Source organism: Amphiprion ocellaris, chromosome 7, assembly GCF_022539595.1.
Source record: "Amphiprion ocellaris isolate individual 3 ecotype Okinawa chromosome 7, ASM2253959v1, whole genome shotgun sequence".
In the NCBI taxonomy this organism is placed as follows: domain Eukaryota; kingdom Metazoa; phylum Chordata; class Actinopteri; family Pomacentridae; genus Amphiprion; species Amphiprion ocellaris.
In genome coordinates, this window is record NC_072772.1 from 1,562,663 (window position 1) to 1,574,653 (window position 11,991).

Consider the following 11,991-nt stretch of genomic DNA (forward strand, 5'->3'; position numbering starts at 1 on the left):
CGAGTCATGCCCTATGTGCACTTGACTAAAACCAGTTTTGACACAGAAGAAATTGTGGCTAGAAGATAAGCCTGATATCAAAATGTAGATTAAAAAAGAGTCATTTTATTTTCTTTATCTTGTTTTGACCAACCACATGGTGGTACGAACCTGTGATGTTTGCCCAGAATGCACTTGTCAAAGTGTTCTCCAGTGAATTATGAGAAAACTGGTAACCCATCCGGAGTGTCAACCCTTGTTTCTATGACTCTATGTCATAGATTTTAAATTGGTTCCATTTTGCTTTTGAAAGCACTGATGTATTCCATGATGCTCAGAGTTGGTTATAATTTTTTTTTTTTAATTAAACAAAAAACAAGATTTTGGCTTTAGATTACAGCATCTGGAGTGGAAGTTAAATTTATTTGGTTGTCGTTTTCAACACAAGTCAAGTGTGTCCCCGAAAAATGGTAGCTATATATTCCATTTGTGATGTTATAAGGGCTCAAAAATGCTGGAAAAAAACCAAAGCAAATTTTAAAAGCATAGTTTCAACCCACTTTATGTACCAACCCATGCCCAAGATCCTGTGGCTAGGAATATGTTTATAGTATGAAAGGAAAACTTTGCATAGCGTCATTAAACATACTACAGTTGTCTGTTGGGTGGGAGGCATCAATTGATAGCTCATGAGAGATTTGGAATTAATCTTATTTATGATTACTTACAGAGCTATTATATTATATACCACATTAAAGGGGGTGCCTTGAAAATGTTTAAATGAATTAAATTTATTCAACAGTATTTTGGGTGATCTTTGAAGAGACCTGGATCACTTACACTCATTTTAGGTTTATTCAGCTTAGAAACATAAGCTCTCCTGCTGACGTAACAATGTACTGCATTTTTGGTTGATTGATTAGTTCAAAGTCATCTTTTGAGATAGTCAAACATGAAACTAACTGAGTTTAACTCTAACAATGCACGTTGGGAAGTCTGCCTATATGCTTGTTTTGTTTCTTCTAAGCTTATTTTAATGAGTTGTGTGAACTCTAACGCAGTTTATTTTTTCAGCTCATCAATATAGGTCAAAATGTCTCGTTACAAGAACTTTTCTTCTTTTTGACTTCTAAAGTGATCTGAACAAACGACTTTTAAGTCCAACTAACTACAAATGAGCAAAACTCATTAGATGAACTAAAATAACTAAGTTGATTTAACAAAATTCCTTTATGATGTTTTGCAGTGCGTATCATATTATTTTTAAGGTCTTTTGTGTATGAGCAGAATAACAGCTGAATAGATCTAGGGCTATTCTTTAAAATTTTTCTTACTTTTGTTACCAACAAACAAATCAGATCAGGGCTAATCAGAAAACATTTAAATCTATAGTCACTGATTTGCTGCATATATTGTAATTATGAGACAAGATATGTGAGACTCTGAGTTATTCTACACACGAACCACATTATATGACTGACCATAGGCTGCTAATGCTCATAACAAGTTACATTGATAACAGATATTCTAAATAAATATGAAAAATCATTAAAAGCTTTTCTTCTTAATAACATATAATTTTATTCATGTGAATTATCATAATGAAAAATAAGATGATGTGTGAACTTTGTACAATTATAAAGACAATTCCTCAAACCTTCTTCTATAAAGATTCATCCATATTCTCTTTGATGAGTCTGTGAGATTTAACTGTCTTTCTCATCAGTGTCTAATGATTCATGCTTTTTGCTGTTCTAAAGTTTCACAGAGATAAAAAGTCCCTTTTGACTAAAGATTCTTCCTCCGTTTATTTTGAAGAACTAACAGTTGGAAGAGAAGAGGAAGTAAAGATGGAGACAAGCGTGGGAAGAAAATTTACTCAAAGAAAAGATTCCTGTGAAAGCAGCATCTTTCATACCATACAGTACAATTAAGCCTGAGAAGATTCTTTAGCTAACAGTTTCTGCTCAAATTATACTTGCTACTGACCAGATTTTATAGACAAGTGGGAAAAAAAACATCAGGAGAGGAAAAGGAGGAAATTTAGTAATGTGTAATTGCTGGTACATAATTATGTGTCACATGAAACAAAGCGTCATTTACTTTATTACCATCATCATCATTATTATTTATCTTAATTTTTCACTAAAAGTTCTTTAACTGTGTTCAGTAGTATAATAGCTTGATGATTTAGGACTCCTGTCTTTGCAGTTAAAACCACATAAACAAACACATTTAGTGCCTCAAACCCTCATATTTACTGCTAACGTCTCCATGGTCTTATTTCTTCATAGAAAAACACACATTGTGCAACACATGCAGCTCCTGTCACATGTGGACTCTCTGCAGAAGAAGCATGTCTAGAGTAATGCGGCCAACCAGTTGCCCTCTAGGAGCCAACTTGAGTGCAATTTTGCTGTTTGTTGACTTTGCCACAGGAAGGTCATTGTACAGGCTGAATTTACCATGTGCATACTAGAGAGGGTTTGAACTTGAAGGAGATGCTACAGGGATTTTGACTGCAACTTTACATAATGCAAAGAATCTTTCCAACTATTATGCACTACCAAAGAGAAAGCCAGACACTCTCATTGTGTCTACGACATAAGAGCTGTCGTTGCACCCAGTCACCTTTAATAATACAGGTTTTGAGAAAGCCAGTTTTTATGCTACAGAGTATTATAACCTTTTGAGATATTCAAAACAATCCTATGCTTAATGTCAACATTCCCTATCTTTAGATTTGTTATGATTAGTTTTTTGAGATGCTTCCAATGTTTCTGGCTCTGGGATAATAGAGTTCAGGATCCCTCAGCAACAACTCTGCTGAGGACCTCAAGAGCAAGGCAGATAATACTCAGAAGCCATTATTAGAATATTTGTATTTGTATTAAATTGTGTTATGAGCTAAAACAGGATGATAGCGGAATGCACTTAATATAAACCAGCTAAGAAACTTATTTGCCACTTGTAAATATGCATAGTATTTAAATATATTTATAGTCACGGGGAGCAAAGGCTGAAAAATCTAAAATATATATATATCTAATCAGGGCATATAGCATACATCACATTACTTTTATTCGCATCATTACAACAGATCAAGCAATGTATATGCAATAGGGCAGTTTAAATAGCTAATTAATATTTATAACAACAAATAATGAATTTGCTTTGACAGCTGAAACATTGGACAATTACATCTGATCAACATTATCAATACCATTTGCAGTAATACTTTTCTCAACAGTTTGTGCAGTATCAGTTTCAGTATCATGTGTAAAATGTAATTCTCATGTGCAATATTTTACTTTTATGTGCAGCTTAGTCAGTGTAATGTTATTACTGACACTGGAAAATGGAAAAAAGAGCAAATTTTCAAACAAGGGTGTGAAGTCATGCTTTAGGACCTCTATAGAAACTATAAATACTGTCTATATGTTGTCACCACTGTTCCCTCTAAGCTGCGCGCGTGCGCAATTGCGCAATTGCGCACTGCTGACACGGTCTCCGCGCACAGAAAATCTGCACTGCGCACAAAAAAAAAAAATCCAACCTAAATTGTAAATAAAATAAACACGTAACAATTCATTCTGTGCTATTTTTCAATGTGAGTCAGTGAGTGACCGGTGACTGGCTGCTGCAGCCAATGATGCGATTCACATACGTATTTACCATAGACTGTATACAATGGTATTTACGCAGCTAATCAACGTCAGGCGTCCTTATGTACAGCTACCTTTGTTCTCATAGATATGAATGAGTAGATAGGACACGCCCCTTTGAGCTGCGGCTACAGCGAGGCTAAGCTAGTGGGGGCAAAGTTTCAGTGCATTCTGTTGATGTAGACGGCGTGAAAACGGAAACAACAAGTATGCCGTCTCACTGTGCTGCATACAGTTACACACTGCGTCGTAGGATTGAGACAAGGAAACTTGGAATGACTTTTCATAGGTAAGAATAGTTTTTGGCTCTTTTTTCATTATGAAATCTTGTTGAGAGCTTCCAGTCTATGAGAGCTAACTAGTTAGCCACTAGCAAAACGCTAAGGCGAGCTAGCAGCTTGATAACCAAATACCAGACGATTAATAGTAGCTGTAGTATAGTTGTACAAGCAGTAGTAGTAATACAAAAAGTACAAGCAGCAGTAGTAGTATAAACAGCTATTAGAGTCGTAGAAGTAGTATCAGCATTTGTAATAGTATTACAAGTTGTAGTAGCAGTGCCAGTATCAGCAGCAGTAGTGAGTACTACCACTACTACTAGTAGTCACATTACTATTACTACCACCAATACTACCAATAGTAGTGATAAAGCCTAACTCATATATATCCAGATTACCATCTATGTTCTTCCTCCAAATCCATTTTATGATTGGGATGACAGGCAGTTCTTTAGGACTGCTCTCAAATAATTGAAATGTTACTAAACAAGGTTATACTTATCAAATTAAATAGCTCTGGTCTCCAGTATATTGGAGAATTCGGTTCTTTGTACTTAATTTATTAGCATGATTTCTTTTTTAATATGTTGTGTACAGTAGGGCTGCCACAAACGACGCGTCGACGAATCGTCTGAGCACGATACGTCATCAAAAGCGGAAGTGAGTGCGCAATGCAACAGAAATCACCGTCCGAGTGGAGCGCGGAACACGCATGGACATCCGCGCTGTAGCGTGCATATATAGTATATGCACGATGCGGCGCGGATGTCCGCGCTGTATCGTAAACGCGGATGTCCACGCTGTATTGTGCGTATATAATATATGCATATACTATATATGCACGATACAGCGCGGATGTCCATGCGTGTTCCGCGCTCCACTCGGACGGTGATTTCTGTTGCATTGCGCGCTCACTTCCGCTTTTGATGACGTATCGTGCTCAGGCGATTAGTCGACGCGTCGTTTGTGGCAGCCCTAGTGTACAGACTTAATTACTTCTCTGTCTACTTTTCTTACTCCATGTAGGTTTCCCAGAGACTATGGGTTGAGGAGGAAGTGGAAGTTTGTCGGCTTAGACCTGGTGTCATTCCATCAGTGTTAAACTTCCCGGCTCATCTTTGAAGAGTACGTGCCAGAAAGACCACGACCAAGCAGCCTTGAGATCTTAGGCAGCGTCTCCCTGAGGTGGGTGTCGATGGTGTTCACAGTCAGGTCTGTGGTAATCCCGTCAAAAAACAAAACAGAAAAAAATCTAGATTATAAATCAACATGTAACCAAAGCACTCTGTGTATAACGCCATAGTATAGGATGTAGTTCAGAAAATGTCAAAGTATAGTATACTTTACTCAAGAATAACATAGTATGGCCTGTAGTTCACAGTACAGCATGTTGGCAAAAAAAACCCATAGATTATTATGTGGTTCAAAAAGCGCAAAATGATAGGATGTTGCCTAAAATTGTCATGTATGATATGTGGTTCAAAAAATGTCATAGTGCTGTCAAAATAGTATGTAATTCAAGAAAACTTCAGAGTATAATATGTCATCTAAAAAATGCTATAGAAGAATAATTTCATTGCACAAGTAGAAGTATAGTAACTTTTAAAACTGTTCGAATTCTTATATGTTGCTAAAAAAACAAAAAAAAACAAAAAAAAAGTCAGTAATATGTCAATTAAAAAAGCCTATAGTATAGCGTGTCGCCCATCTAACATCATAGTATAGCATGTCGCTCTAAAAATGTCACAGTATGGCCTTTAGTCCACAGCTGTCAGTAGGTGAGGAGCAACACAAAAACAGTCCAAACGCTGGTTTCCAGAGGCTTAATTTATTTGAAAGAGTAAGTTTACAACAACACAACATGTGAGGGGGTTAAAAACAAAAGGGTGTTAGTAAAATAAAAATAAATCAACAGAACTAAAAGTGAACTTCATGTTGACATTGATGGGCATTCCAACCAGGAACAATGTAAAAGATAATCAATACAAAAAAAACCTCTTCCTGTTCACCTCTGAAAACCCCAAAACACACCGCAGTAGCACCCTAAACTAAAACTACCAATGAGTTCCCTGTTTTCCTTTGTGAACAATTCAAAGGTCCCTCTCTATCTCCCCACACATCCACCAACCACTGGAACACATCTCCAAAGTTCTGCTGGGCAGCTCAGCTTCCCCTCAGAAGAAGTGCTGCCACCTGCCAGATGAAGGAGCCTTTTGAGAGGCAGCTGGCATCGTGATTGGACTGTACTTTGGTCTGTTCCAATCCAGCTTCAGCTCCAGAGACGGCAGGCGGGACGAGTCAACGGAGGCCGGGTGGACGAAGACATGCAGCTGAGTACAATCCAGAAAACAACAGAGGAGGAGTGCAGGGGTCCAGAGCCAGAACAACCAGAGTAGCATCGTATGTCTCTTAGAAAACATCATAGTATAGCCTTTGGGATGAAAAAATGCCATCATATACATCGTATATTGTACAAATAACAAGTCAAAGGAAAGAGACATACATTGTAGAATTGTAGTAATTGTGGGCTGACTGACTGATTATCAGTGTTTTATTTTTTACTGATTTACGGTAATAAATACATTTAAAAATGGCACTACTTTGGCTCTGAACCTTTATCTACCTGTGGTCGCTCTGTCTTCTGGAGTGATTTGATTGGTTATACGTCACGAATAAAACTCCTTTAACTTAACATCTGTAAACAAAACAAAAACGTATCAACAAAGTTTTCTGTTAGTTTGTGTTCTTCTAAGTTTAACTCCAAGGTTTTAAATACTTTGATTTACTGCAAATGAATATCTACTCCAAATGTCTCACTAATAATCATTATCAGCCTTAAAAACCCACAAAACACCCCTCTATACTCAACCACACTTAGTACAGTCCGGTTCCCCCTTCTATAAATCTGCTTGGAATCATCCACTTCCTGTTTGTCAAAGTTGCCTTCTACCTGGACAGGTTTTGTTGGAGCTCATGCAACAAACATTTTGGGTAACTGCACTTTAATATGGATGGATGATACTGAATTAGAGTCTGTTTTAATGAGACTGAGTTCAGATGTGTAGCTCTGTCATTAAATAGGAAATTGTTTCTCAGAATTCACAGAGAAAAGTCTGAAATGTTTGCTAGGTTAGCGTCCCACATGTTCTTTGGCTCAGCTAAAGCTAACTCTCTGCAACTTCTGGATCTCTTGAGTTGCTTGTTGTTAAAATATCTTGCTAGAGGTGCTGAAGCTCAGAAAGTCTGAGATGTTTGTTCAGAATAAGCTCATTCTCAAGTCTTCTCAAGGCTTTTGTTTTAACTTTCCCCAAACTTAAGAGTTAATGACAGAGCAGCACATCCAGACTCAGTCTCATTTATGTAGAGATTAAACTTCAGTGTCATTCATTGATGTTAAAGTGCAGTTTTTCAAATGTTTGTTGCACATGCTCCCGACCAAACCAGTCCAGGTGGAAGACGATGCGAAGAGAAAGCTCCAGAGGATGAATATCACACATTTACATTGGAAATAAATGTCCTTTAATTAGACATTGTCATGCAAAAGTTGGATTTCCCTTTAATGATGTTCAAATCTTTGTTGATGTTGGTTTCTAAATGTTTTTTGACACTCGGCCCCAAAGATTAAAACCTTCTACAGCTCACAAGCTGCAACAATTCACACATTATCAACTATCTTTCTGACTAAACTAAGATAAAAAGTGAAAAACTGCCTGATTCCTGCATCATGAATGTAAATCTTTTTGGTTTTTATGACGGTAAACTCAATATATTTGGGTTTGATATTTTATAAAACAAAACAAGAAATGAATTACTGGAGAAAAGGACAGATTAATGGACAAAGAAAATGTGTTTTCCAACAGATATGGCTGAATTACTCCAACATTACAAGATACATACAATTTAAATTCTATTTTATTTATATAACGCCAGTTACAGGTCAAATTGTCTCAAAACACTTTATTTTTATATTTTTTTGTCATACTTAAAATGTGACAAAGTAAGAAATTTAAAGCTCCTGACTAACCCAATTTATTATTTGTTTTTAAGAGACTAATGGACAATTAAAATAACTTTCTCCACTAAAACTAATAAACATGAGGTCAAATAGAAGGAACAGTTTTAAATACTGCAGTCCCACGACGACAAGAATAAAGTTTGTCAGAAAAATGTAAATCTGCTGGTGCATTCCATGAAAGTCCTAATAAATGATAATAAAGTGTGATACTAAAGGTTTGTGGTGCTAAAAATGTCCAAGTAAAGATATGAAGTTGAACATCTGGATGGATGATGGATGATAAAATTTGACCTCCCTTCATTTCTCTGGAGCCGACTCCATGGATTTTATGGATGGTGGTTAAAGACCTGCTCTTCTAGTTGTCTTCCTTCTAGTCGCTGTAAAAAGTCCTCTACCTGGCCGACTTCAGCACCTCTTCATGACAACTTGTTCTGCCTCCAACCTGGTGGAAACTGAAGAAACTCCAGAAAACCTGTCGAGACTTGAGGAACTCGAGACTCGAAGAACTCGTCGGGCGGGGGAAGGTGTGGGGAGTAGAGGGGGGAGGTGGGGGAGTAGAGGGGGGGAGGCCGCCACCCACCTCCCCGCCTACTCTCCGCCCTGACTCCACCCAGACTCCGCCTTGGCTCCGCCTGTGTGGTCACTTGGAAACTACGATGACAAAGGGACGACGAAATTATGTTTTTTTTATCTGGTCTGTAGCTCAGTGAGTTAAGGATTTGCCTATGGAGTTGCAGGTCGCTGGTTCAAGACCAGACCCTTCTTAAATTTTCTCAAAATTCTGACAAAGACAAAGAAAGAAAAGGCCAGTTGCAGGTCTCGAACCTGCGACCTTCCGTTTGGTAGTCTGTCTTCTTAACCCCCTGAGCTATCTGCTCAGATACTAAACATTCTTTTTTTTGCGCATTTATCATCTATTTTTTGTCGTTTTCGAGTTTTTTTTGTTTTTTTTTTAACTTGAGTCTCGTTTCAACCGTTTTTCTCAGGAGGCTGGACTTCAGCCTTTGTGCTGGAGGGTGGAACCCTCAGTTCCCAGACTTTCCAAAGCCTCCACACCTCCCGAGTCCTCAGGACCTGAGCTTTCACACAGTCTGAGGGCTGAAATTTTCTAAGTCCCACAGTAGTTCTCTGTTAGATTTAACTTTCAGACAGTCCAAGGACTGACATCTTCTAAGTTCTTGAGTAGTTCTCTGTTAGTTTGAACCTTCAGACAGTCTGAGGACTGAAGTTTTAAAAGTTTCTCAGTACTTCTCTGTTACTTTGAACCTTCAGACAGTCTGAGGACTGAAGTTTTAAAAGTTTCTCAGTTAGTTTGAAGTTTCTGGTTAACAGAAGCCTTAAAACTTGTGACCATGTGTCTTGATTTCACATTTAGATCATACATCCGAGTTCTTCTCAGACCTTCACCTGTGGGTTTTTTAGAAATCCTCAACAAACTTTGATTCTTTTCACTGAACAGTAAAGTTTGTGGAGATCAGAAGGTAACATTAGTTTGATTGATGCCTTCAACCTCTAGTAGACTTTATCTGGAAATCAGTTTTCTGAAATGAGTTCTTAGTAAATCTGTCCACAATCAAACCAAGAACATAGAAAGAGGAAATGTATGAAGAAACAACTTGATGTTTTCATTTCAGACTAGAAAACACTTTAAGCCTTTATCTGTTTTTGCCCTTTTGATCATTTTATTGTTTCTTCTGTTTAATTTGATCTTCTAAAGTTTAACTGGTGTCTTTTCAAAGGGTTTATCTTTAGTTTGATTCTTCTTAAATGTTTAGTTTTGCTCTTTTCTTACCTTTTATTCTGTTCTAATGTCTGATCTGATTTCAAAATGTTTTGTCTTTTTAATGTTTAATTGTTGTTTTTTCAAATGTTTTATCGGCTTGTTTGAAAAATTTCCTTTTCTTTCCCAATGTTTAATTTTTCGATTAAATCTTTTTTAAGGTTTTTCTTTTTAAATGTTTTACCACCTTTTGATGTTTAATTTTCTTTTTTAATGCTTCATTGTATTTTCTGTTTAATTCCTATTCCGTTTTATTGTCTTTAAGATTTAATTTTCTAATTAAGAATTTAATTTTTTAATTAAATGTTTTGACTTTTAAAGGTTTAATAATCTAATTAAATGTTTTGTATTTTTCTAAATGTGTAATATTCTTGTTTAATTGTATTTTTTAAATGTTTAATTTTCTAAAATATTTCATCTTTAATGTTTAATATTTTTGTTAAAATTTTTTTGTTTAATTTCATAATTACATGCTTTGTATCTTCCGTTTAATTATCTAATTAAATATTTTGTCGCATATAATTTAATGTTTAATTTTCTTTTTAAAAGTTTTATTGTATTAAAAGTTTTTTTCATTTGATTTAATTGCTTTTTTACTGTAGTTTATTTCTTTAATCTTTTTTTCTGTCAAGTTTTTAAATCACAATCAAAATACTTCTGTTGTCACAATCATGAGTTAGTCAATTATTCAGTTTATCAATTCAGCTTTATTTGTTTAGCACCTTTCACACAGATGACAAAACTAAACAAAGAGAAAAAAACTATGCTAAAACTATGATTAAAACTCAAAAACAAACAAAAAAAATATTTAACATGGTAAAAAATTATGTTGTGTTCAGGGGATGGAGGGAGTTTATTGAAGTCTTCTTGGGCTCACATGGTAAATCATTTAAAATATAAACTTGATATTCAGTCTAAGGAAACTGCAGAGCGACAGAAGAAGCAACAATATCGCCTGTTTTCTCCTTTAATGAGTCGATTCTTGTGCTTTCAGACCAAAGAACTACAGACTCTTGACAACCTGCTCAAACTCTTGGTACAGGACCTCACCACACAGAAAGAAAGTTTCTGTCTAATTTCTACTCTGAAGCTCACCTTGTCCTGCTCAAACTGCTGACAAATGTTACTGCTGCTCTAAAGTCTGGTCTCCAGAACTTCCTAAAAACTCTCAAAGTCTCTTCTGCTGCAGGTTGCTTTGTAGAACTGTTCCAGAAAACCTCACTAAACCACATGGAGGGGCCTCAAGATAGTCGTCCAAATGAAACCGTACAAAAACCAAACTAGGACAACCCAAACACTAAAGTCTCCTGCAGCCTACCAGAGAACCTCTGAGAACAGAGAATCAGGACAGGAACTCTTACCTTCTGGACAACCAACGCTGGTTCACAAACAGGAATAGAGAATGTGTCTGACCAAAAACCTCTGAAGACTCACTACAGCCAAGATAAAGACACAACCCAGCTGCATCAAATCCACTAATCACTGCACACATTAGCACCATGTGCTAACTGTGGCTAAAGAACCACATTTACCAAAACAACTATCCAGTACAAAGCCCTAAAGCACACCAAGAAACACATTAAAGATGATTTTACTGCTGGAAGCTGCAAGCCAACGCCTGAAGAACCAACGAAAGCAACGGAGCCAAACCCGGTTCACTGGTGAAGAGAAGCAGAGGAAATGTTTGTCTGCAGCTAAACAAAGCAGGAAGACACTGAGCTGCTCAGGTGTTCCTGATAACACCAAGCTGCTCAGGTGTTCCTGATAACACCAAGCAGCCACCTGGACAGCCAATAGGAACACAGCTTCCTGGAAGTCCAGAGGGCTGGCTTAGTGAAGGAAATTTAGTTTAAAGTTGAAGCAGAAAGTTAACAAAGAAAGTTGAAAACCACCTTCTGATCCCTGAAATCTCTGAGTTTTCACACAAAGAACGCCTGAACATGTCAAACTGGTTCCATAGTAGAACCATCATTGTAAAAACGTCATAGTATGGTGTGTTGCTCAAAAAACATTAGGACCCGTCTGTCAGGAGACAAACATGTAAGAAACATGAGAACAGAGAGAATCCAACCAGTAGGTCACAGTTTATCATCCCCCAGTCATCTCATGAAGTCCATATGGTGAGAGACATCAGTATCTGGTTGTTAATTTACCAGAGGATGCTTATAATCATGCTGATGTGGTCTGTACTCTACAGTATTCTAGTGACTCAATAAATGCCTAAGTTGTTTTTTTTTTTAAATGCTTTTTAGTTTTTAATAAACATTTAACAGC

General features: G+C 36.8%; 1 long non-coding RNA gene across 1 annotated transcript; it reads left to right on the top strand.

The window, feature by feature from the left end:
• The first annotated feature begins 331 nt into the window (after window positions 1-331).
• On the top strand, window positions 332-8,448 carry LOC129349368 (uncharacterized). The gene is made up of 3 exons (XR_008602356.1): window positions 332-3,933; window positions 4,949-5,107; window positions 6,019-8,448. It is a non-coding gene; the product is annotated as an uncharacterized LOC129349368 (long non-coding RNA).
• Window positions 8,449-11,991: the final 3,543 nt, after the last annotated feature.